This window comes from Primulina tabacum, chromosome 10 (genome assembly GCF_025594145.1).
Source record: "Primulina tabacum isolate GXHZ01 chromosome 10, ASM2559414v2, whole genome shotgun sequence".
NCBI lineage: Eukaryota > Viridiplantae > Streptophyta > Magnoliopsida > Lamiales > Gesneriaceae > Primulina > Primulina tabacum.
The window spans coordinates 41294058-41318143 of record NC_134559.1 but is presented as its reverse complement, the minus strand read 5'-3'; the positions used below and the strand labels follow the sequence as shown (position 1 = coordinate 41318143).

General features: G+C 44.5%; 22 non-coding genes and 7 pseudogenes across 22 annotated transcripts; all 29 read left to right on the top strand.

Moving 5' to 3' along the window:
* The first annotated feature begins 122 nt into the window (after nucleotides 1-122).
* LOC142509009 (5S ribosomal RNA) lies at nucleotides 123-239 on the top strand. Its single transcript, XR_012807202.1, has one exon. It is a non-coding gene; the product is annotated as a 5S ribosomal RNA (ribosomal RNA).
* A 672-nt stretch (nucleotides 240-911) lies between these two features.
* On the top strand, nucleotides 912-1025 carry LOC142512411 (5S ribosomal RNA; annotated as a pseudogene).
* A 1515-nt stretch (nucleotides 1026-2540) lies between these two features.
* On the top strand, nucleotides 2541-2658 carry LOC142507060 (5S ribosomal RNA). The gene has a single exon (XR_012805326.1). It is a non-coding gene; the product is annotated as a 5S ribosomal RNA (ribosomal RNA).
* A 684-nt stretch (nucleotides 2659-3342) lies between these two features.
* LOC142515040 (5S ribosomal RNA) lies at nucleotides 3343-3460 on the top strand. Its single transcript, XR_012810906.1, has one exon. It is a non-coding gene; the product is annotated as a 5S ribosomal RNA (ribosomal RNA).
* Nucleotides 3461-4148: 688 nt separating this feature from the next.
* On the top strand, nucleotides 4149-4265 carry LOC142512907 (5S ribosomal RNA; annotated as a pseudogene).
* Nucleotides 4266-5741: 1476 nt separating this feature from the next.
* LOC142517592 (5S ribosomal RNA) lies at nucleotides 5742-5860 on the top strand. The gene has a single exon (XR_012813331.1). It is a non-coding gene; the product is annotated as a 5S ribosomal RNA (ribosomal RNA).
* Nucleotides 5861-6543: 683 nt separating this feature from the next.
* On the top strand, nucleotides 6544-6661 carry LOC142515954 (5S ribosomal RNA). Its single transcript, XR_012811773.1, has one exon. It is a non-coding gene; the product is annotated as a 5S ribosomal RNA (ribosomal RNA).
* A 682-nt stretch (nucleotides 6662-7343) lies between these two features.
* Nucleotides 7344-7461, top strand: LOC142514999 (5S ribosomal RNA). The gene has a single exon (XR_012810867.1). It is a non-coding gene; the product is annotated as a 5S ribosomal RNA (ribosomal RNA).
* Nucleotides 7462-8144: 683 nt separating this feature from the next.
* Nucleotides 8145-8262, top strand: LOC142512967 (5S ribosomal RNA). The gene has a single exon (XR_012808939.1). It is a non-coding gene; the product is annotated as a 5S ribosomal RNA (ribosomal RNA).
* Nucleotides 8263-8946: 684 nt separating this feature from the next.
* LOC142513417 (5S ribosomal RNA) lies at nucleotides 8947-9065 on the top strand. Its single transcript, XR_012809365.1, has one exon. It is a non-coding gene; the product is annotated as a 5S ribosomal RNA (ribosomal RNA).
* Nucleotides 9066-9747: 682 nt separating this feature from the next.
* Nucleotides 9748-9866, top strand: LOC142513405 (5S ribosomal RNA). Its single transcript, XR_012809353.1, has one exon. It is a non-coding gene; the product is annotated as a 5S ribosomal RNA (ribosomal RNA).
* A 683-nt stretch (nucleotides 9867-10549) lies between these two features.
* On the top strand, nucleotides 10550-10668 carry LOC142516143 (5S ribosomal RNA). Its single transcript, XR_012811954.1, has one exon. It is a non-coding gene; the product is annotated as a 5S ribosomal RNA (ribosomal RNA).
* Nucleotides 10669-11352: 684 nt separating this feature from the next.
* Nucleotides 11353-11471, top strand: LOC142506414 (5S ribosomal RNA). Its single transcript, XR_012804708.1, has one exon. It is a non-coding gene; the product is annotated as a 5S ribosomal RNA (ribosomal RNA).
* A 682-nt stretch (nucleotides 11472-12153) lies between these two features.
* On the top strand, nucleotides 12154-12272 carry LOC142514039 (5S ribosomal RNA). The gene has a single exon (XR_012809953.1). It is a non-coding gene; the product is annotated as a 5S ribosomal RNA (ribosomal RNA).
* A 684-nt stretch (nucleotides 12273-12956) lies between these two features.
* On the top strand, nucleotides 12957-13075 carry LOC142508641 (5S ribosomal RNA). The gene has a single exon (XR_012806847.1). It is a non-coding gene; the product is annotated as a 5S ribosomal RNA (ribosomal RNA).
* A 682-nt stretch (nucleotides 13076-13757) lies between these two features.
* On the top strand, nucleotides 13758-13875 carry LOC142511751 (5S ribosomal RNA). Its single transcript, XR_012808773.1, has one exon. It is a non-coding gene; the product is annotated as a 5S ribosomal RNA (ribosomal RNA).
* A 624-nt stretch (nucleotides 13876-14499) lies between these two features.
* Nucleotides 14500-14616, top strand: LOC142512000 (5S ribosomal RNA; annotated as a pseudogene).
* A 682-nt stretch (nucleotides 14617-15298) lies between these two features.
* LOC142508810 (5S ribosomal RNA) lies at nucleotides 15299-15417 on the top strand. Its single transcript, XR_012807013.1, has one exon. It is a non-coding gene; the product is annotated as a 5S ribosomal RNA (ribosomal RNA).
* A 683-nt stretch (nucleotides 15418-16100) lies between these two features.
* Nucleotides 16101-16219, top strand: LOC142508755 (5S ribosomal RNA). The gene has a single exon (XR_012806958.1). It is a non-coding gene; the product is annotated as a 5S ribosomal RNA (ribosomal RNA).
* A 681-nt stretch (nucleotides 16220-16900) lies between these two features.
* LOC142515111 (5S ribosomal RNA) lies at nucleotides 16901-17019 on the top strand. Its single transcript, XR_012810971.1, has one exon. It is a non-coding gene; the product is annotated as a 5S ribosomal RNA (ribosomal RNA).
* Nucleotides 17020-17702: 683 nt separating this feature from the next.
* On the top strand, nucleotides 17703-17821 carry LOC142513111 (5S ribosomal RNA). The gene has a single exon (XR_012809074.1). It is a non-coding gene; the product is annotated as a 5S ribosomal RNA (ribosomal RNA).
* Nucleotides 17822-18385: 564 nt separating this feature from the next.
* Nucleotides 18386-18504, top strand: LOC142509535 (5S ribosomal RNA). Its single transcript, XR_012807704.1, has one exon. It is a non-coding gene; the product is annotated as a 5S ribosomal RNA (ribosomal RNA).
* A 684-nt stretch (nucleotides 18505-19188) lies between these two features.
* LOC142514290 (5S ribosomal RNA) lies at nucleotides 19189-19307 on the top strand. Its single transcript, XR_012810190.1, has one exon. It is a non-coding gene; the product is annotated as a 5S ribosomal RNA (ribosomal RNA).
* Nucleotides 19308-19991: 684 nt separating this feature from the next.
* Nucleotides 19992-20110, top strand: LOC142511210 (5S ribosomal RNA; annotated as a pseudogene).
* Nucleotides 20111-20791: 681 nt separating this feature from the next.
* On the top strand, nucleotides 20792-20911 carry LOC142507550 (5S ribosomal RNA). The gene has a single exon (XR_012805805.1). It is a non-coding gene; the product is annotated as a 5S ribosomal RNA (ribosomal RNA).
* A 563-nt stretch (nucleotides 20912-21474) lies between these two features.
* On the top strand, nucleotides 21475-21594 carry LOC142511791 (5S ribosomal RNA; annotated as a pseudogene).
* A 679-nt stretch (nucleotides 21595-22273) lies between these two features.
* Nucleotides 22274-22391, top strand: LOC142512650 (5S ribosomal RNA; annotated as a pseudogene).
* Nucleotides 22392-23064: 673 nt separating this feature from the next.
* Nucleotides 23065-23183, top strand: LOC142507155 (5S ribosomal RNA). The gene has a single exon (XR_012805417.1). It is a non-coding gene; the product is annotated as a 5S ribosomal RNA (ribosomal RNA).
* Nucleotides 23184-23841: 658 nt separating this feature from the next.
* Nucleotides 23842-23955, top strand: LOC142512741 (5S ribosomal RNA; annotated as a pseudogene).
* Nucleotides 23956-24086: the final 131 nt, after the last annotated feature.

The window sequence follows — 24086 nt, the reverse complement described above, 5'->3', positions numbered from 1 at the left end:
CCATCGCGCCAGAACGCTTAACTTCATGGTTATGATTGGGGCGAGAGCAGTGCCGCGTGTTGTCCATCGCCGCCGCCTCCACACGTACTCGAGATATAAGAATAAACATCCCACTCAATGTCGGGTGCGATCATACCAGCACTAATGCACCGGATCCCATCAGAACTCCGAAGTTAAGCGTGCTTGGGCGAGCAGTACTAGGATGGGTCACCCCTGTGAAGTCCTCGTGTTTGCACCTTTTTCGTGTTTTTCTATTTTGATTACTTGTTGACAGACGATTTTCGGCTCAAATCATCTGAATCGATCGGACCAGATAAGACATGTGAAATGAAAGTAGCTCGGGCACTGCCGGATTTGGACAAAATTGTAGGCTAATTTGATTGTAAACGGGCAAACGGACGAGACTCATTACTACGCAATGAGCTGACGAGATTTTAGCCGAATTCCTTCTCTAAGACCCTCTAATTTGCGATTTACGCTTCTGTTAAGCTTTCGTTTCCTCGAGAAATCCGCTTAGGAAGTTCGAAATTCGATTCCGGTTCCATTTTATCGTATCCCAGGCATAATAATAGCTTTACTTTTGTTATTTCCTTCTTCTTATTTTTTTTTCTATTTTCTGGGAACATTTATCGATTTTTGTTGTCGTGAGCCGGTTCTGTGCGGAAGGGTATGACGCAGATTACTCCGGAGACGGTTAACTCATTAAAACAATTATTCGACTGTGTATCCATAATTTACGTAAACGGTCGCGCACGAGGTCTTCCCAGGAGGTCACCCATCCTAGCTCTGCCATCGCGCCAGAACGCTTAACTTCATGGTTATGATTGGGCGAGAGCAGTGCCGCGTGTTGTCCATCGCCGCCCGCTCCACACGTACTCGAGGGATATAGAATAAACATCCCACTCAATGTCGGGTCGATCATACCAGCACTAATGCACCGGATCCCATCAGAACTCCGAAGTTAAGCGTGCTTGCGAGAGCAGTACTTGGATGGTGACCCCTGGGAAGTCCTCGTGTTGCACCCTTTTCGTGTTTTTCTATTTTTGATTACTTGTTGACAGACGATTTTCGGCTCAAATCATCTGAATCTCGATCGGGACCAGATAAGACATGTGAAATGAAAGTAGCTCGGGCACTGCCGGATTTGGACAAAATTGTAGGCTAATTTGATTGTAAACGGGCAAACGGACTAGACTCATTACTACGCAATGAGCTGACGAGATTTTAGCCGAATTCCTTCTCTAAGACCCTCTAATTTGCGATTTACCGCTTCTGTTAAGCTTTCGTTTCCTCGAGAAATCCGCTTAGGAAGTTCGAAATTCGATTCCGGTTCCATTTTATCGTATCCCAGGCATAATAATAGCTTTACATTCGTTATTTCCTTCTTCTATTTTTTTTCTATTTTCTGGGAACATTTATCGATTTTTGTTGTCGTGAGCCGGTTCTGTGCGGAAGGGTATGACGCAGATTACTCCGGAGACGGTTAACTCATTAAAAAAATTATTTCGACTGTTTTAACCATAATTTACGTAACGGTCGCGACACGAGGTCTTCCCAGGGAGGTCACCCATCCTAGCTCTGCCATCGCGCCAGAACGCTTAACTTCATGGTTATGATTGGGCGAGAGCAGTGCCGCGTGTTGTCCATCGCCGCCCGCTCCACACGTACTCGAGGGTATATAAGAATAAACATCTCCACTCAATGTCGGGTGCGAGCATACCAGCACTAATGCACCGGATTCCCATCAGAACTCTGCGAAGTTAAGCGTGCTCTGTGACTGAGAGCAGTACTATGGATGGGTCGATCCCCCTGGGATGTCCTCGTGTTGCAGACCTTATCGTGTTTTTCTATTTTTGATTACTTTGTTGACAGAGCCACTATTTCTGGCTCAAATCATCTGAATATCGATCGGAGACACGATAAAGACATAGTGAAAATGAAAGTAGCTCGGGGCACTGCCGGGATTTGGACAAAATTGTAGGCTAATTTGATTTTAAACGGGCAAACGGACGAGACTCATACTACTAAGCAATGAGCTAGACGAGATTTTTAGCCGAATTCCCTTCTCTAAGACCCTCTATATTTGCGTATTTACCGCTTCTGTTAAGCTTTCGTTTCCTCGAGAAATCCGCTTAGGAAGTTCGAAATTCGATTCCGGTTCCAGTTTATCGTATCCCAGGCTATAATAATAGCTTTACATTCGTCCCTTTTTATTTCCTTTCTTTATTTTTTTTCTATTTTCTTGGAACATTTATCGATTTTTGGTGTCGTGAGCCGTTTTGTGCGAAGGTATGACGCAGATTACCTCCGGAGACGGGTAACTCATTAAAAACAATTATTTCGACTGTTTATCCTATATTTACGTAAACGGTCGCGACACGAGGTCTTCCAGGGAGGTCACCCATCCTAGCTCTACCATCGCGCCAGAACGCTTAACTTATGGTTTATGATTGGGCGAGAGCAGTGCCGCGTGTTGTCCATCGCCGCTTCCGCTCCACACGTACTCGAGGGATATAAGAATAAACATCCCCACTCAATGCGTGTGCGATCATACCAGCACTAATTGCACCGGATCCCATCAGAACTCCGAAGTTAAGCGTGCTTGGGCGAGAGCAGTACTAGGATGGGTGACCTCCTTGGAGTCCTGTGTTGCACCCCTTTTCGTGTTTTTCTATTTTTGATTACTTGTTGACAGACGATTTTCGGCTCAAATCATCTGAATCTCGATCGGGACCAGATAAGACATGTGAAATGAAAGTAGCTCGGGCACTGCCGGATTTGGACAAAATTGTAGGCTAATTTGATTGTAAACGGGCAAACGGACGAGACTCATTACTACGCAATGAGCTTGACGAGATTTTAGCCGAATTCCTTCTATAAGACCCTCTAATTTGCGATTTAACGCTTCTGTTAAGCTTTCGTTTCCTCGAGAAATCCGCTTAGGAAGTTCGAAATTCGATTCCGGTTCCATTTTATCGTATCCCAGGCATAATAATAGCTTTACATTCGTTATTTCCTTCTTCTTATTTTTTTTCTATTTTCTGGAACATTTATCGATTTTTGTTGTCGTGAGCCGGTTCTGTGCGGAAGGGTATGACGCAGATTACTCCGGAGACGGTTAACTCATTAAAAACAATTATTTCGACTGTTTTAATCCATAATTTACGTAAACGATCGCGACACGAGGTCTTCCCAGGGAGGTCACCCATCCTAGCTCTGCCATCGCGCCAGAACGCTTAACTTCATGGTTATGATTGGGCGAGAGCAGTGCCGCGTGTTGTCCATCGCCGCCCGCTCCACACGTACTCGAGGGATATAAGAATAAACATCCCACTCAATGTCGGGTGCGATCATACCAGCACTAATGCACCGGATCCATCAGAACTCCGAAGTTAAGCGTGCTTGGGCGAGAGCAGTACTAGGATGGGTGACCCCCTGGGAAGTCCTCGTGTTGCACCACTTTTCGTGTTTTTCTATTTTTGATTACTTGTTGACAGACGATTTTCGGCTCAAATCAACTGAATCTCGATCGGGACCAGATAAGACATGTGAAATGAAAGTAGCTCGGGCACTGCCGGATTTGGACAAAATTGTAGGCTAATTTGATTGTAAACGGGCAAACGGACGAGACTCATTACTACGCAATGAGCTGACGAGATTTTAGCCGAATTCCTTCTCTAAGACCCTCTAATTGCGATTTACCGCTTCTGTTAAGCTTTCGTTTCCTCGAGAAATCCGCTTAGGGAAGTTCGAAATTCGATTCGGTTCCATTTTATCGTATCCCAGGCATAATAATAGCTTTACATTCGTTATTTCCTTCTTCTTATTTTTTTTTCTATTTTCTGGGAACATTTATCGATTTTTGTTGTCGTGAGCCGGTTCTGTGCGGAAGGGTATGACGCAGATTACTCCGGAGACGGTTAACTCATTAAAAACAATTATTTCGACTGTTTTTATCCATAATTTACGTAAACGATCGCGACACGAGGTCTTCCCAGGGAGGTCACCCATCCTAGCTCTGCCATCGCGCCAGAACTGCTTAACTTCAGTGGTTATGATTGGGCGAGAGCAGTGCCGCGTGTTGTCCATCGCCGCCCAGCTCCACACGTACTCGAGGGATATAAGAATAAACATCCCACTCAATGTCGGTGTGCGATCATACCAGCACTAATGCACCGGATCCATCAGAACTCCGAAGTTAAGCGTGCTTGGCGAGAGCAGTACTAGGGATGGGTCACCCCTGGGATGTTCCTCGTGTGCACTACCCTTTCGGTTTTTCTATTTTTGATTACTTGTTGACAGACGATTTTCGGCCTAAATCATCTGAATCTCGATCGGGACCAGATAAGACATGTGAAATGAAGTAGCTCGGGCACTGCCGGATTTGGACAAAATTGTAGGCTAATTTGATTGTAAACGGGCAAACAGGACTAGACTCATTACTAAGCAATGAGTTGACGAGATTTTAGCCGAATTCCTTCTCTAAGACCCTCTAATTTGCGATTTACCGCTTCTGTTAAGCTTTCGTTTCCTCGAGAAATCCGCTTAGGAAGTTCGAAATTCGATTCGGTTCCATTTATCGTATCCCAGGCATAATAATAGCTTTACATTCGTTTATTTCCTTCTTCTTATTTTTTTTTCTATTTTCTGGGAACATTTATCGATTTTTGTTGTCGTGAGTCCGGTTCTGTGCGGAAGGTATGACGCAGATTACTCCGGAGACGGTTAACTCATTAAAAACAATTATTTCGACTGTTTTATCCATAATTTACGTAAAGGTCGCGACACGAGGTCTTCCCAGGGAGGTCACCATCCTACCTCTGCCATTGCGCCAGAACGCTTAACTTCATGGTTATGATTGGGCGAGGAGCAGTTGCCGCGTGTTGTCATCGCGCTCGCTCCACACTGTACTCGAGGGATATAGAATAAACATCCACTCAATGTCGTGTGCGATCATACCAGCACTTAATGCCCCGGATCCCATCAGAACTCCGAAGTTAAGCTGCTTGGCGCGAGAGCAAGTACTAGGATGGGTGACCTCCTGGCAGTCTCGTGTTGACCCCTTTTTCGTGTTTTTTCTATTTTTGATTACTTGTTGACAGACGATTTCGGCTCAACTAATGAATCCGATCGGGACCAGATAAACATGTGAAATGAAAGTAGCTCGGGCACTGCCGGATTTGGACAAAATTGCAGGCTAATTAATTGTAAACGAGCAACAGGACGAGACTCATTACTACGCAATGAGCTGACGAGATTTTAGCCGAATTCCTTCTCTAAGACCCTCTAATTTGCGATTTACCGCTTCTGTTAAGCTTTCGTTTCCTCGAGAAATCCGCTTAGGAAGTTCGAAATTCGATTCCGGTTCCATTTTATCGTATCCCAGGCATAATAATAGCTTTACATTCGTTATTTCCTTCTTCTATATTTTTTTTCTATTTTCTGGGAACATTATCGATTTTTGTTGTCGTGAGCCGGTTCTGTGCGGAAGGGTATGACGCAGATTACTCCGGAGACGGTTAACTCATTAAAAACAATTATTTCGACTGTTTTATCCATAATTTACGTAACCGATCGCGACACGAGGTCTTCCCAGGGAGGTCACCCATCCTAGCTCTGCCATCGCGCCAGAACGCTTAACTTCATGGTTATGATTGGGCGAGAGCAGTGCCGCGTGTTGTCCATCGCCGCCCGCTCCACACGTACTCGAGGGATATAAGAATAAACATCCCACTCAATGTCGGTGCGATCATACCAGCACTAATGCACCGGATCCCATCAGAACTCCGAAGTTAAGCGTGCTTGGCGAGAGCAGTACTAGGATGGGTGACCCCCTGGGAAGGTCCTCGTGTTGCACCCTTTTCGTGTTTTTCTATTTTTGATTACTTGTTGACAGACGATTTTCGGCTCAAATCATCTGAATCTCGATCGGACCAGATAAGACATGTGAAATGAAAGTAGCTCGGGCACTGCCGGATTTGGACAAAATTGTAGGCTAATTTGATTGTAAACGGGCAAACGGACGAGACTCATTACTACGCAATGAGCTGACGAGATTTTAGCCGAATTCCTTCTCTAAGACCCTCTAATTTGCGATTTACCGCTTCTGTTAAGCTTTCGTTTCCTCGAGAAATCCGCTTAGGAAGTTCGAAATTCGATTTCCGGTTCCATTTTATCGTATCCCAGGCATAATAATAGCTTTACATTCGTTATTTCCTTCTTCTTATTTTTTTTCTATTTTCTGGGAACATTTATCGATTTTTGTTGTCGTGAGCCGGTTCTGTGCGGAAGGGTATGACGCAGATTACTCCGGAGACGGTTAACTACATTAAAAACAATTATTTCGACTGTTTTATCCATATTTACGTAAACGATCGCGACACGAGGTCTTCCCAGGGAGGTCACCCATCCTAGCTCTGCCATCGAGCTAGAACGCTTAACTTCATGGTTATGATTGGGCGAGAGCAGTGCCGCAGTGTTGTCCATCGCCGCCCGCTCCACACGTACTCGAGGGATATAAGAATAAACATCCCACTCAATGTCGGGTGCGATCATACCAGCACTAATGCACCGGATCCCATCAGAACTCCGAAGTTAAGCGTGCTTGTGCGAGAGCAGTACTAGGATGGGTGACCCCTGGGAAGTCCTCGTGTTGCAATCCTTTTTAGTGTTTTTCTATTTTTGATTACTTGTTGACAGACGATTTTCGGCTCAAATCATCTGAATCTCGATCGGGACCAGATAAGACATGTGAAATGAAGTAGCTCGGGCACTGCCGGATTTGGACAAAATTGTAGGCTAATTTGATTGTAAACGGGCAAACGGACGAGACTCATTACTACGCAATGAGTTGACGAGATTTTAGCCGAATTCCTTCTATAAGACCCTCTAATTTGCGATTTAACGCTTCTGTTAAGCTTTCGTTTCCTCGAGAAATCCGCTTAGGAAGTTCGAAATTCGATTCCGGTTCCATTTTATCGTATCCCAGGCATAATAATAGCTTTACATTCGTTATTTCCTTCTTCTTATTTTTTTTTCTATTTTCTGGGAACATTTATCGATTTTTGTTGTCGTGAGCCGGTTCTGTGCGGAAGGGTATGACGCAGATTACTTCGGAGACGGTTAACTCATTAAAAACAATTATTTCGACTTTTTTAACCATAATTTACGTAACCGGTCGCGACACGAGGTCTTCCAGGGAGGTCACCCATCCTAGCTCTGCCATCGCGCCAGAACGCTTAACTTCATGGTTATGATTGGGCGAGAGCAGTGCCGCGTGTTGTCCATCGCCGCCCGCTCCACACGTACTCGAGGGATATAAGAATAACATCCCACTCAATGTCGGGTGCGATCATACCAGCACTAATGCACCGGATCCCATCAGAACTCCGAAGTTAAGCGTGCTTGGCGAGAGCAGTACTAGGATGGGTGACCCTTTGGGAAGTCCTCGTGTTGCACCCTTTTCTGTGTTTTTCTATTTTTGATTACTTGTTGACAGACGATTTTTGGCTCAAATCATCTGAATCTCGATCGGGACCAGATAAGACATGTGAAATGAAAGTAGCTCGGGCACTGCCGGATTTGGACAAAATTGTAGGCTAATTTGATTGTAAACGGGCAAACGGACGAGACTCATTACTACGCAATGAGCTGACGAGATTTTAGCCGAATTCCTTCTCTAAGACCCTCTAATTTGCGATTTACCGCTTCTGTTAAGCTTTCGTTTCCTCGAGAAATCCGCTTAGGAAGTTCGAAATTCGATTCGGTTCCATTTTATCGTATCCCAGCATAATAATAGCTTTACATTCGTTATTTCCTTCTTCTTATTTTTTTTCTATTTTCTGGGAACATTTATCGATTTTTGTTGTCGGAGCCGGTTCTGTGCGGAAGGGTATGACGCAGATTACTCCGGAGACGGTTAACTCATTAAAAACAATTATTTCGACTGTTTTTATCCATAATTTACGTAAACGGATCGCGACACGAGGTCTTCCCAGGGAGGTCACCCATCCTAGCCTCTGCCATCGCGCCAGAACGCTTAACTTCATGGTTATGATTGGGCGAGAGCAGTGCCGCGTGTTGTCCATCGCCGCCCGCTCCACACGTACTCGAGGGATATAAGAATAAACATCCCACTCAATGTCGGGTGCGATCATACCAGCACTAATGCACCGGATCCCATCAGAACTCCGAAGTTAAGCGTGCTTGGGCGAGAGCAGTACTAGGATGGGTGACCTCTGGGAAGTCCTCGTGTTGCACCCTTTTTCGTGTTTTTCTATTTTTGATTACTTGTTGACAGACGATTTTCGGCTCAAATCATCTGAATCTCGATCGGGACCAGATAAGACATGTGAAATGAAAGTAGCTCGGGCACTGCCGGATTTGGACAAAATTGTAGGCTAATTTGATTGTAAACGGGCAAACAGGACGAGACTCATTACTACGCAATGAGCTGACGAGATTTTAGCCGAATTCCTTCTCTAAGACCCTCTAATTTGCGATTTAACGCTTCTGTTAAGCTTTCGTTTCCTCGAGAAATCCGCTTAGGAAGTTCGAAATTCGATTCCGGTTCCATTTTATCGTATCCCAGGCATAATAATAGCTTTACATTCGTTATTTCCTTCTTCTTATTTTTTTTCTATTTTCTGGGAACATTTATCGATTTTTGTTGTCGTGAGCCGGTTCTGTGCGGAAGGGTATGACGCAGATTACTCCGGAGACGGTTAACTCATTAAAAACAATTATTTCGACTGTTTTAACCATAATTTACGTAACCGGTCGCGACACGAGGTCTTCCCAGGGAGGTCACCCATCCTAGCTCTGCCATCGCGCCAGAACGCTTAACTTCATGGTTATGATTGGGCGAGAGCAGTGCCGCGTGTTGTCCATCGCCGCCCGCTCCACACGTACTCGAGGGATATAAGAATAAACATCCCACTCAATGTCGGGTGCGATCATACCAGCACTAATGCACCGGATCCCATCAGAACTCCGAAGTTAAGCGTGCTTGGGCGAGAGCAGTACTAGGATGGGTGACCCCCTGGGAAGTCCTCGTGTTGCACCCCTTTTCGTGTTTTTCTATTTTTGATTACTTGTTGACAGACGATTTTCGGCTCAAATCATCTGAATCTCGATCGGGACCAGATAAGACATGTGAAATGAAAGTAGCTCGGCACTGCCGGATTTGGACAAAATTGTAGGCTAATTTGATTGTAAACGGGCAAACGGACGAGACTCATTACTACGCAATGAGCTGACGAGATTTTAGCCGAATTCCTTCTCTAAGACCCTCTAATTTGCGATTTAACGCTTCTGTTAAGCTTTCGTTTCCTCGAGAAATCCGCTTAGGAAGTTCGAAAATTCGATTCCGGTTCCATTTTATCGTATCCCAGGCATAATAATAGCTTTACATTCGTTATTTCCTTCTTCTTATTTTTTTTTCTATTTTCTGGGAACATTTATCGATTTTGTTGTCGTGAGCCGGTTCTGTGCGGAAGGGTATGACGCAGATTACTCCGGAGACGGTTACTCATTAAAAACAATTATTTCGACTGTTTTAATCCATAATTTACGTAAACGATCGCGACACGAGGTCTTCCAGGGAGGTCACCCATCCTAGCTCTGCCATCGCGCCAGAACGCTTAACTTCATGGTTATGATTGGGCGAGAGCAGTGCCGCGTGTTGTCCATCGCCGCCCGCTCCACACGTACTCGAGGGATATAAGAATAAACATCCCACTCAATGTCGGGTGCGATCATACCAGCACTAATGCACCGGATCCCATCAGAACTCCGAAGTTAAGCGTGCTTGGGCGAGAGCAGTACTAGGATGGGTGACCCCCTGGGAAGTCCTCGTGTTGCACCCCTTTTCGTGTTTTTCTATTTTGATTACTTGTTGACAGACGATTTTCGGCTCAAATCATCTGAATCTCGATCGGGACCAGATAAGACATGTGAAATGAAAGTAGCTCGGGCACTGCCGGATTTGGACAAAATTGTAGGCTAATTTGATTGTAAACGGGCAAACGGACGAGACTCATTACTACGCAATGAGCTGACGAGATTTTAGCCGAATTCCTTCTCTAAGACCCTCTAATTTGCGATTTACCGCTTCTGTTAAGCTTTCGTTTCCTCGAGAAATCCGCTTAGGAAGTTCGAAATTCGATTCCGGTTCCATTTTATCGTATCCCAGGCATAATAATAGCTTTACATTCGTTATTTCCTTCTTCTTATTTTTTTTCTATTTTCTGGGAACATTTATCGATTTTTGTTGTCGTGAGCCGGTTCTGTGCGGAAGGGTATGACGCAGATTACTCCGGAGACGGTTAACTCATTAAAAACAATTATTTCGACTGTTTTATACCATAATTTACGTAACGAGTCGCGACACGAGGTCTTCCCAGGGAGGTCACCCATCCTAGCTCTGCCATCGCGCCAGAACGCTTAACTTCATGGTTATGATTGGGCGAGAGCAGTGCCGCGTGTTGTCCATCGCCGCCCGCTCCACACGTACTCGAGGGATATAAGAATAAACATCCCACTCAATGTCGGGTGCGATCATACCAGCACTAATGCACGGATCCCATCAGAACTCCGAAGTTAAGCGTGCTTGGGCGAGAGCAGTACTAGGATGGGTGACCCCCTGGGAATGTCCTCGTGTTGCACACCCTTTTCGTGTTTTTCTATTTTTGATTACTTGTTGACAGACGATTTTCGGCTCAAATCATCTGAATCTCGATCGGGACCAGATAAGACATGTGAAATGAAAGTAGCTCGGGCACTGCCGGATTTGGACAAAATTGTAGGCTAATTTGATTGTAAACGGGCAAACGGACGAGACTCATAACTACGCAATGAGCTGACGAGATTTTAGCCGAATTCCTTCTCTAAGACCCTCTAATTTGCGATTTAACGCTTCTGTTAAGCTTTCGTTTCCTCGAGAAATCCGCTTAGGAAGTTCGAAATTCGATTCCGGTTCCATTTTATCGTATCCCAGCATAATAATAGCTTTACATTCGTTATTTCCTTCTTCTTATTTTTTTTCTATTTTCTGGGAACATTTATCGATTTTTGTTGTCGTGAGCCGGTTCTGTGCGGAAGGGTATGACGCAGATTACTCCGGAGACGGTTAACTCATTAAAAACAATTATTTCGACTGTTTTATCCATAATTTACGTAAACGGTCGCGACACGAGGTCTTCCCAGGGAGGTCACCCATCCTAGCTCTGCCATCGCGCCAGAACGCTTAACTTCATGGTTATGATTGGGCGAGAGCAGTGCCGCGTGTTGTCCATCGCCGCCCAGCTCCACACGTACTCGAGGGATATAAGAATAAACATCCCACTCAATGTCGGGTGCGATCATACCAGCACTAATGCACCGGATCCCATCAGAACTCCGAAGTTAAGCGTGCTTGGGCGAGAGCAGTACTAGGATGGGTGACCCCCTGGGAAGTCCTCGTGTTGCACCCTTTTCGTGTTTTTCTATTTTTGATTACTTGTTGACAGACGATTTTCGGCTCAAATCATCTGAATCTCGATCGGGACCAGATAAGACATGTGAAATGAAAGTAGCTCGGGCACTGCCGGATTTGGACAAAATTGTAGGCTAATTTGATTGTAAACGGGCAAACGGACGAGACTCATTACTACGCAATGAGCTGACGAGATTTTAGCCGAATTCCTTCTCTAAGACCCTCTAATTTGCGATTTAACGCTTCTGTTAAGCTTTCGTTTCCTCGAGAAATCCGCTTAGGAAGTTCGAAATTCGATTCCGGTTCCATTTTATCGTATCCCAGGCATAATAATAGCTTTACATTCGTTATTTCCTTCTTCTTATTTTTTTTCTATTTTCTGGGAACATTTATCGATTTTTGTTGTCGTGAGCCGGTTCTGTGCGGAAGGGTATGACGCAGATTACTCCGGAGACGGTTAACTCATTAAAAACAATTATTTCGACTGTTTTATCCATAATTTACGTAAACGATCGCGACACGAGGTCTTCCCAGGGAGGTCACCCATCCTAGCTCTGCCATCGCGCCAGAACGCTTAACTTCATGGTTATGATTGGGCGAGAGCAGTGCCGCGTGTTGTCCATCGCCGCCCGCTCCACACGTACTCGAGGGATATAAGAATAAACATCCCACTCAATGTCGGGTGCGATCATACCAGCACTAATGCACCGGATCCCATCAGAACTCCGAAGTTAAGCGTGCTTGGGCGAGAGCAGTACTAGGATGGGTGACCCCTGGGAATGTCCTCGTGTTGCACCCTTTTCGTGTTTTTCTATTTTTGATTACTTGTTGACAGACGATTTTCGGCTCAAATCATCTGAATCTCGATCGGGACCAGATAAGACATGTGAAATGAAAGTAGCTCGGGCACTGCCGGATTTGGACAAAATTGTAGGCTAATTTGATTGTAAACGGGCAAACGGACGAGACTCATTACTACGCAATGAGCTGACGAGATTTAGCCGAATTCCTTCTCTAAGACCCTCTAATTTGCGATTTAACCGCTTCTGTTAAGCTTTCGTTTCCTCGAGAAATCCGCTTAGGAAGTTCGAAATTCGATTCCGGTTCCATTTTATCGTATCCCAGGCATAATAATAGCTTTACATTCGTTATTTCCTTCTTCTTATTTTTTTTCTATTTTCTGGGAACATTTATCGATTTTTGTTGTCGTGAGCCGGTTCTGTGCGGAAGGGTATGACGCAGATTACTCCGGAGACGGTTAACTCATTAAAAACAATTATTTCGACTGTTTTAACCATAATTTACGTAAACCGATCGCGACACGAGGTCTTCCCAGGGAGGTCACCCATCCTAGCTCTACCATCGCGCCAGAACGCTTAACTTCATGGTTATGATTGGGCGAGAGCAGTGCCGCGTGTTGTCCATCGCCGCCCGCCTCCACACGTACTCGAGGGATATAAGAATAAACATCCCACTCAATGTCGTGTGCGATCATACCAGCACTAATGCACCGGATCCCATCAGAACTCCGAAGTTAAGCGTGCTTGGGCGAGAGCAGTACTAGGATGGGTGACCCCTTGGGAAGTCCTCGTGTTGCACCCTTTTCGTGTTTTCTATTTTTGATTACTTGTTGACAGACGATTTTCGGCTCAAATCATCTGAATCTCGATCGGGACCAGATAAGACATGTGAAATGAAAGTAGCTCGGGCACTGCCGGATTTGGACAAAATTGTAGGCTAATTTGATTGTAAACGGGCAAACGGACGAGACTCATTACTACGCAATGAGCTGACGAGATTTTAGCCGAATTCCTTCTCTAAGACCCTCTAATTTGCGATTTAACGCTTCTGTTAAGCTTTCGTTTCCTCGAGAAATCCGCTTAGGAAGTTCGAAATTCGATTCGGTTCCATTTTATCGTATCCCAGGCATTAATAATAGCTTTACATTCGTTATTTCCTTCTTCTTATTTTTTTTTCTATTTTCTGGGAACATTTATCGATTTTTGTTGTCGTGAGTCGGTTCTGTGCGGAAGGGTATGACGCAGATTACTCCGGAGACGGTTAACTCATTAAAAACAATTATTTCGACTGTTTTATCCATAATTTACGTAAACGATCGCGACACGAGGTCTTCCCAGGGAGGTCACCCATCCTAGCTCTGCCATCGCGCCAGAACGCTTAACTTCATGGTTATGATTGGGCGAGAGCAGTGCCGCGTGTTGTCCATCGCCGCCCGCTCCACACGTACTCGAGGGATATAAGAATAAACATCCCACTCAATGTCGGGTGCGATCATACCAGCACTAATGCACCGGATCCCATCAGAACTCCGAAGTTAAGCGTGCTTGGGCGAGAGCAGTACTAGGATGGGTGACCCCTGGGAAGTCCTCGTGTTGCACCCTTTTCGTGTTTTTCTATTTTTGATTACTTGTTGACAGACGATTTTCGGCTCAAATCATCTGAATCTCGATCGGGACCAGATAAGACATGTGAAATGAAAGTAGCTCGGGCACTGCCGGATTTGGACAAAATTGTAGGCTAATTTGATTGTAAACGGGCAAACGGACTAGACTCATTACTACGCAATGAGCTGACGAGATTTTAGCCGAATTCCTTCTCTAAGACCCTCTAATTTGCGATTTACCGCTTCTGTTAAGCTTTCGTTTCCTCGAGAAATCCGCTTAGGAAGTTCGAAATTCGATTCCGGTTCCATTTTATCGTATCCCAGGCATAATAATAGCTTTACATTCGTTATTTCCTTCTTCATAATTTTTTTTCTATTTTCTGGGAACATTTATCGATTTTTGTTGTCGTGAGCCGGTTCTGTGCGGAAGGGTATGACGCAGATTACTCCGGAGACGGTTAACTCATTAAAAACAATTATTTCGACTGTTTTAACCATAATTTACGTAACCGATCGCGACACGAGGTCTTCCCAGGGAGGTCACCCATCCTAGCTGTGTGTCCATCGCCGCTTGCTCCACACGTACTCGAGGGATATAAGAATAAACATCCCACTCAATGTCGGGTGCGATCTACCAGCACTAATGCACCGGATTCCATCAGAACTCCGAAGTTAAGCGTGCTTGGAATAGAGCAGTACTAGGATGGGTCACCCCTTGGGAAGTCCTCGTTTGCACCTTTTTTCGTGTTTTTCTATTTTTGATTACTTGGTGACAGACGATTTTCGGCTCAAATCATCTGAATATCGATCGGGACCAGATAAGACATGTGAAATGAAAGTAAGCTCGGGCACTGCCGGATTTGGACAAAATTGTAGGCTAATTTGATTGTAAACGGGCAAACGGACGAGACTCATTACTACGCAATGAGCTGACGAGATTTTAGCCGAATTCCTTCTCTAAGACCCTCTAATTTGCGATTTACCGCTTCTGTTAAGCTTTCGTTTCCTCGAGAAATCCGCTTAGGAAGTTCGAAATTCGATTCGGTTCCATTTTATCGTATCCCGACTTTAATAATAGCTTTACATTCGTTATTTCCTTCTTCTTATTTTTTTCTATTTCTGGGAACATTTATCGATTTTTGTTGTCGTGAGCCGGTTCTGTGCGGAAGGGTATGACGCAGATTACTCCGGAGACGGTTAACTCATTAAAAACAATTATTTCGACTGTTTTAATCCATAATTTACGTAAACGATCGCGACACGAGGTCTTCCCAGGGAGGTCACCCATCCTAGCTCTGCCATCGCGCTAGAACGCTTAACTTCATGGTTATGATTGGGCGAGAGCAGTGCCGCGTGTTGTCCATCGCCGCCCGCTCCACACGTACTCGAGGGATATAAGAATAAACATCCCACTCAATGTCGGGTGCGATCATACCAGCACTAATGCACCGGATCCCATCAGAACTCCGAAGTTAAGCGTGCTTGGGCGAGAGCAGTACTAGGATGGGTGATCCCCTGGGAAGTCCTCGTGTTGCACCCTTTTTCGTGTTTTTCTATTTTTGATTACTTGTTGACAGACGATTTTCGGCTCAAATCATCTGAATCTCGATCGGGACCAGATAAGACATGTGAAATGAAAGTAGCTCGGGCACTGCCGGATTTGGACAAAATTGTAGGCTAATTTGATTGTAAACGGGCAAACGGACTAGACTCATTACTACGCAATGAGCTGACGAGATTTTAGCCGAATTCCTTCTCTAAGACCCTCTAATTTGCGATTTACCGCTTCTGTTAAGCTTTCGTTTCCTCGAGAAATCCGCTTAGGAAGTTCGAAATTCGATTTCGGTTCCATTTTATCGTATCCCAGACTTAATAATAGCTTTACATTCGTTATTTCCTTCTTCTTATTTTTATTCTATTTTCTGGGAACATTTATCGATTTTTGTTGTCGTCAGCCGGTTCTGTGCGGAAGGGTATAACGCAGATTACTCCGGAGACGGTTAACTAATTAAAAACAATTATTTAGACTGTTTTATCCATAATTTACGTAAACGATCGCGACACGAGGTCTTCCCAGGGAGGTCACCCATCCTAGCTCTGCCATCGCGCCAGAATGCTTAACTTCGTGGTTATGATTGGGCGAGAGCAGTGCCGCATGTTGTCCATCGCCGCCCGCTCCACACGTACTCGAGGGATATAAGAATAAACATCCCACTCAATGTCGGGTGCGATCATACCAGCACTAATGCACCGGATCCCATCAGAACTCCGAAGTTAAGCGTGCTTGGGCGAGAGCAGTACTAGGATGGGTGACCCCCTGGGAAGTCCTCGTGTTGCTCCCTTTTTAGTGTTTTTCATTTTTGATTACTTGTTGACAGACGATTTTCGGCTCAAATCATCTGAATCTCGATCGGGACCAGATAAGACATGTGAAATGAAAGTAGCCCGGGCACTGCCGGATTTGGACAAAATTGTAGGCTAATTTGATTGTAAACGGGCAAACAGACGAGACTCATTACTACGCAATGAGTTGACGAGATTTTAGCCGAATTCCTTCTATAAGACCCTCTAATTTGCGATTTAACGCTTCTGTTAAGCTTTCGTTTCCTCGAGAAATCCGCTTAGGAAGTTCGAAATTCGATTCCGGTTCCATTTTATCGTATCCCAGGCATAATAATAGCTTTACATTCGTTATTTCCTTCTTCTTATTTTTTTTCTATTTTCTGGGAACATTTATCGATTTTTGTTGTCGTGAGCCGGTTCTGTGCGGAAGGGTATGACGCAGATTACTTCGGAGACAGTTAACTCATTAAAAACAATTATTTCGACTTTTTTAACCATAATTTACGTAACCGATCGCGACACGAGGTCTTTCCAGGGAGGTCACCCATCCTAGCTCTGCCATCGCGCCAGAACGCTTAACTTCATGGTTATGATTGGGCGAGAGCAGTGCCGCGTGTTGTCCATCGCCGCCCGCTCCACACGTACTCGAGGGATATAAGAATAAACATCCCACTCTTGTTCGGTGCGATCATACCAGCAATAATGCATCGGATCCCATCAGAACTCCGAAGTTAAGCGTGCTTGGGCGAGAGCAGTACTAGGATGGGTGACCCCTTGGGAAGTCCTCGTGTTGCACCCCTTTTCGTGTTTTTCTATTTTTGATTACTTGTTGACAGACGATTTTCGGTTCAATTCATCTGAATCTCGATCGGGACCAGATAAGACATGTAAAATGAAAGTAGCTCGGGCACTGCCAGATTTGGACAAAATTGTAGGCTAATTTGATTGTAAACGGGCAAACGGACGAAACTCATAACTACGCAATGAGCTGACGAGATTTTACCCGAATTCCTTCTCTATGACCCTCTAATTTGCGATTTAACGCTTCTGTTAAGCTTTCGTTTCCTCGAGAAATCCGCTTAGGAAGTTGGAAATCGATTCTGGTTCCATTTTATCGTATCCCAAGCATAATAATAGCTTTACATTCGTTATTTTCTTCTTCTTATTTTTTTTTCTATTTTCTGGGAACATTTATCGATTTTTGTTGTCGTGAGCCGGTTCTGTGCGAAAGGGTATGACGCAGATTACTCCGGAGACGGTTAACTAATTAAAAACAATTATTTCGACTGTTTTATCCATAATTTACGTAAACGGTCGCGACACGAGGTCTTCCCAGGGAGGTCACCCATCCTACCTCTGCCATTGCGCCAGAACGCTTAACTTCATGGTTATGATTGGGCGAGAGCAGTGCCGCGTGTTGTCCATCGCCGCCCACTCCACACGTACTCGAGGGATATAAGAATAAACATCCCACTCAATGTCGTGTGCGATCATACCAGCACTAATGTACCGGATCCCATCAGAACTCCGAAGTTAAGCGTGCTTGGGCGAGAGCAGTACTAGGATGGGTGACCTCCTTGGAAGTCCTCGTGTTGCACCCCTTTTCGTTTTTTTCTATTTTTGATTACTTGTTGACAGACGATTTTCGGCTCAAATAATCTGAATCTCGATCGGGACCAGATAAAACATGTGAAATGAAAGTAGCTCGGGCACTGCCGGATTTGGACAAAATTGTAGGCTTATTAGATTGTAAACGAGCAAACGGACGAGACTCATTACTACGCAATGAGTTGACGAGATTTTAGCCTAATTCCTTCTCTAAGACCCTCTAATTTGCGATTTAACGCTTCTGTTAAGCTTTCGTTTCCTCGAGAAATCCGCTTAGGAAGTTCGAAATTCGATTCCGGTTCCATTTTATCGTATCCCAGGCATAATAATAGCTTAACATTCGTTATTTCCTTCTTCTTATTTTTTTTTCTATTTTCTGGGAACATTTATCGATTTTTGTTGTCGTGAGCCGGTTCTGTGCGGAAGGGTATGACGCAGATTACTCCGGAGACGGTTAACTCATTAAAAACAATTATTTCGACAGTGCCGCGTGTTGTCCATCGCCGCTTGCTCCACACGTACTCGAGGGATATAAGAATAAACATCCCACTCTTGTTCGGTGCGATCATACCAGCACTAATGCACCGGATTCCATCAGAACTCCGAAGTTCAGCGTGCTTGGACTAGAGCAGTACTAGGATGGGTCACCCCTTGGGAAGTCCTCGTTTTGCACCTTTTTTCGTGTTTTTCTCTTTTTGATTACTTGGTGACAGACGATTTTCGGCTCAAATCATCTGAATATCGATCGGGACCAGATAAGACATGTGAAATGAAAGTAGCTCGGGCACTGCCGGATTTGGACAAAATTGTAGGCTAATTTGATTGTAAACGGGCAAACGGACGAGACTCATTACTACGCAATGAGCTGACGAAATTTTTGCCGAATTCCTTCTCTAAGACCCTCTAATTTGCGATTTACCGCTGCTGTTAAGCTTTCGTTTCCTCGAGAAATCCGCTTAGGAAGTTCGAAATTCGATTTCGGTTCCATTTTATCGTATCCCAGACTTAATAATAGCTTTACATTCGTTATTTCCTTCTTCTTATTTTTTTTTCTATTTTCTGGGAACATTTATCGATTTTTGTTGTCGTGAGCCGGTTCTATGCGGAAGGGTATGACGCAGATTACTCCGGAGACGGTTAACTCATTAAAAACAATTATTTCGACTGTTTTATCCATAATTTACGTAAACGATCGCGACACGAGGTCTTCCCAGGGAGGTCACCCATCCTAGCTCTGCCATCGAGCTAGAACGCTTAACTTCATGGTTATGATTGGGCGAGAGCAGTGCCGCGTGTTGTCCATCGCCGCCCGCTCCACACGTACTCGAGGGATATAAGAATAAACATCCCACTCAATGTCGGGTGCGATCATACCAGCACTAATGCACCGGATCCCATCAGAACTCCGAAGTTAAGCGTGCTTGGGCGAGAGCAGTACTTGGATGGGTGACCCCCTGGGATGTCCTCGTGTTGCATACCTTTTCGTGTTTTTCTATTTTTGATTACTTGTTGACAGACGATTTTCGGCTCAAATAATCTGAATCTCGATCGGGACCAGATAAGACATGTGAAATGAAAGTAGCTCGGGCACTGCCGGATTTGGACAAAATTGTAGGCTAATTTGATTGTAAACGGGCAAACGGACTAGACACATTACTACGCAATGAGCTGACGAGATTTTAGCCGAATTCTTTCTCTAAGACCCTCTAATTTGCGATTTACCGCTTCTGTTAAGCTTTCGTTTCCTCGAGAAATCCGCTTAGGAAGTTCGAAATTCGATTCCGGTTCCATTTTATCGTATCCCAGGCATAATAATAGCTTTACATTCGTTATTTCCTTCTTCATAATTTTTTTTCTATTTTCTGGGAACATTTATCGATTTTTGTTGTCGTGAGCCGGTTCTGTGCGGAAGGGTATGACGTAGATTACTCCGGAGACGGTTAACTCATTAAAAACAATTATTTCGACTGTTTTAACCATAATTTACGTAACCGATCGCGACACGAGGTCTTCCTAGGGAGGTCACCCATCCTAACTCAACCATCGCGCCAGAACGCTTAACTTCATGGTTATGATTGGGCGAGAGCAGTGCCGCGTGTTGTCCATCGCCGCTTGCTCCACACGTACTCGAGGGATATAAGAATAAACATCCCACTCAATGTCGGGTGCAATCTGACGAGCACTAATGCACCGGATTCCATCAGAACTCCGAAGTTAAGCGTGCTTGGACTAGAGCAGTACTAGGATGGGTCACCCCTTGGGAAGTCCTCGTTTTGCACCTTTTTTCGTGTTTTTCTATTTTTGATTACTTGGTGACAGACGATTTTCGGCTCAAATCATCTGAATATCGATCGGGACCAGATAAGACATGTGAAATGAAAGTAGCTCAGGCACTGCCGGATTTGGACAAAATTGTAGGCTAATTTGATTGTAAACGTGCAAACGGACGAGACTCATTACTACGCAATGAGCTGACGAAATTTTTGCCGAATTCCTTCTCTAAGACCCTCTAATTTGCGATTTACCGCTGCTGTTAAGCTTTCGTTTCCTCGAGAAATCCGCTTAGGAAGTTCGAAATTCGATTTCGGTTCCATTTTATCGTATCCCAGACTTAATAATAGCTTTACATTCGTTATTTCCTTCTTCTTATTTTTATTCTATTTTCTGGGAACATTTATCGATTTTGTTGTCGTCAGCCGGTTCTGTGCGGAAGGGTATACGCAGATTACTCCGGAGACGGTTAACTAATTAAAAACAATTATTTAGACTGTTTTATCCATAATTTACGTAACGATCGCGACACGAGGTCTTCCCAGGGAGGTCACCCATCCTAGCTCTGCCATCGCGCAGAATGCTTAACTTCGTGGTTATGATTGGGCTGAGAGCAGTGCCGCATGTTGTCCATCGCCGCCCGCTCCACACGTACTCGAGGGATATAAGAATAAACATCCCACTCAATGTCGGTGTGCGATCATACCAGCACTAATGCACCGGATCCATCAGAACTCCGAAGTTAAGCGTGCTTGGGGCGAGAGCAAGTACTAGGATGGGTGATCCCCTGGGAAGTCCTCGTGTTGCACACCTTTTCGTGTTTTTTCTATTTTTGATTACTTGTTGACAGACGATTTTCGGCTCAAATCATCTGAATCTCGATCGGGACCAGATAAGACATGTGAATGAAAGTAGCTCGGGCACTGCCGGATTTGGACAAAATTGTAGGCTAATTTGATTGTAAACGGGCAAACGGACTAGACACATTACTAAGCAATGAGCTGACGAGATTTTAGCCGAATTCTTCTCTAAGACCCTCTAATTTGCGATTTACCGCTTCTGTTAAGCTTTCGTTTCCTCGAGAAATCCGCTTAGGAAGTTCGAAATTCGATTCCGGTTCCATTTTATCGTATCCCAGGCATAATAATAGCTTTACATTCGTTATTTCTTCTTCATAATTTTTTTTTCTATTTTCTGGGAAACATTTATCGATTTTTGTTGTCGTGAGCCGGTTCTGTGCGGAAGGGTATGACGCAGATTACTCCGGAGCCGGTTAACTCATTAAAACAATTATTTCGACAGTGCCGCGTGTTGTCCATCGCCGCTTGCTCCACACGTACTCGAGGGATATAAGAATAAACATCCCACTCTTGTTCGGTGCGATCATACCAGCACTAATGCACCGGATTCCATCAGAACTCCGAAGTTCAGCGTGCTTGGACTAGAGCAAGTACTCGGATGGGTACCCCCTTGGGAAGTCCTCGTTTTGCACCTTTTTTCGTTGTTTTTCTATTTTTGATTACTGGTGACAGACGATTTTCGGCTCAAATCATCTGAATATCGATCGGGACCAGATAAGACATGTGAAATGAAGTAGCTCGGGCACTGCCGGATTGGACAAAATTGTAGGCTAATTTGATTGTAAACGGGCAAACGGACGAGACTCATACTACGCAATGAGCTGACGAAATTTTTTGCGAATTCTTCTCTAAGACCCTCTAATTTGCGATTTACCGCTTGCTGTTAAGCTTTCGTTTCCTCGAGAAATCGTTAGGAAGTTCGAAATTCGATTTCGGTTCATTTATCGTATCCCAGACTTAATAATAGATTTACATTCGTTATTTCCTTCTTCTTATTTTTTTTTCTATTTTTCTGGGAACATTTATCGACTTTTTGTTGTAGTGAGCGGTTCTGTGGGAAGGGTATGACGCAGATTACTCCGGGAGACGGTTAACTCATTAAAAACAATTATTTCGACTGTTTTAACCATAATTTACGTAAACGATCGCGACACGAGGTCTCCCAGGGAGGTCACCCCATCCTAGCTCTGCCATCGAGCTAGAACGCTTAACTTCATGGTTATGATTGGGCGGAGAGCAGTGCCGCGTGTTGTCCATCGCCGCCCGCTCCACACGTCTCGAGGGATATAAGAATAAACATCCCACTCAATGTCGGTGTGCGATCATACCAGCACTAATGCACCGGATCCATCAGAACTCCGAAGTTAAGCGTGCTTGTGCCGAGTAGCAGTACTGGATGGGTGACCCCCTGGAAGTCCTCGTTTTGCACATCCTTCGTGTTTTCTCTATTTTTGATTACTTGTTGACAGACGATTTCGGCTCAAATCATCTGAATTCGATCGGGACCAGATAAGACATGGTGAAATGAAAGTAGCTCGGGCACTTCCGGATTTGGACAAAATTTTAGGCAATTTGATTGTAAACGGGCACAAACGGACTAGACTCATACTACGCAATGAGCTGACGAGATTTTAGCCGAATCCTTCTCTAAGACCCTCTAATTTGCGATTTACGCTTCTGTTAAGCTTTCGTTTCCTCGAGAAATCCGCTTAGGAAGTTCGAAATTCGATTTCGGTTCCATTTTATCGTATCCAGACTTAATAATAGCTTTACATTCGTTATTTCTTCTTCTTATTTTTATTCTATTTTCTGGGAACATTATCGATTTTTGTTGTCGTCAGCCGGTTCTGTGCGGAAGGGTATAACGCAGATTACTCGGAGACGGTTAACTAATTAAAAACAATTATTTAGACTGTTTTATCCATAATTTACGTAAACGACGCGACACGAGGTCTTCCCAGGGAGGTCACCCATCCTAGCTCTGCCATCGCCAGAATGCTTAACTTCGTGGTTATGATTGGGCGAGAGCAGTGCCGCATGTTGTCCATCGCCGCCCGCTCCACACGTACTCGAGGGATATAAGAATAAACATCCCACTCAATGTTCGGTGCGATCATACCAGCACTAATGCACCGTATCCCATCAGAACTTCGAAGTTAAGCGTGCTTGGGGGAGAGCAGTACTAGGATGGGTGACCCCCTGGGAAGTCCTCATGTTGCTCCCTTTTTTAGTGTTTTTCATTTTTGATTACTTGTTGACAGACGATTTTCGGCTCAAATCATCTGAATCTCGATCGGGACCAGATAAGACATGTGAGAAAGTAGCCCGGGCACTGCCGGATTGGACAAAATTGTAGGCTAATTGATTGTAAACGGGCAAACAGACGAGACTCATTATACGCAATGAGTTGACGAGATTTTAGCCGAATTCTATAAGACCTCTAATTTGCGATTTAACGCTTCTGTTAAGCTTTCGTTTCCTCGAGAAATCCGCTTAGGAAGTTCGAAATTCGATTCCGATTCCATTTTATCGTATCCGAGGCTAATAAAGCTTACATTCGTTATTTCCTTTTTCTTATTTTTTTTTCTTTCTTGGAACATTAATCGATTTTTGTTGTCGTGAGCCGGTTCTGTGCGGAAGGGTATGACGCAGATTACTTCGGAGGACAGTTAACTCATTAAAAACAATTATTTCGACTTTTTAACCATAATTTACGTAACCGATCGCAAAACGAGGTCTTTCTTTCAGGGAGGTCACCATCCTAGCTTGCCATCGCGCCAGAACGCTTAACTTCATGGTTAGATGGGCGAGAGCAGTGCGCGTGTTGTCCATCGCCGCCCGCTCCACACGTACTCGAGGGATATAGATAAAATCACCTTGTTCGGTGCGATCATACCAGCATAATGCACGGATCCCATCAGAAATCCGAGTTGAGCGTGCTTGGGCGAGAGCAGTACTAGGATGGGTGACCCTTGGGAAGTCCTGTGTTGCACCTTTTTCGGTTTTCTATTTTTGATTACTTGTTGACAGACGATTTTCGGTTCAATTCATCTGAATCTCGATCGGGACAGATAAGACATGTAAATGAAAGTAGCTCGGGCACTGCCAGATTTGGACAAATTGTAGG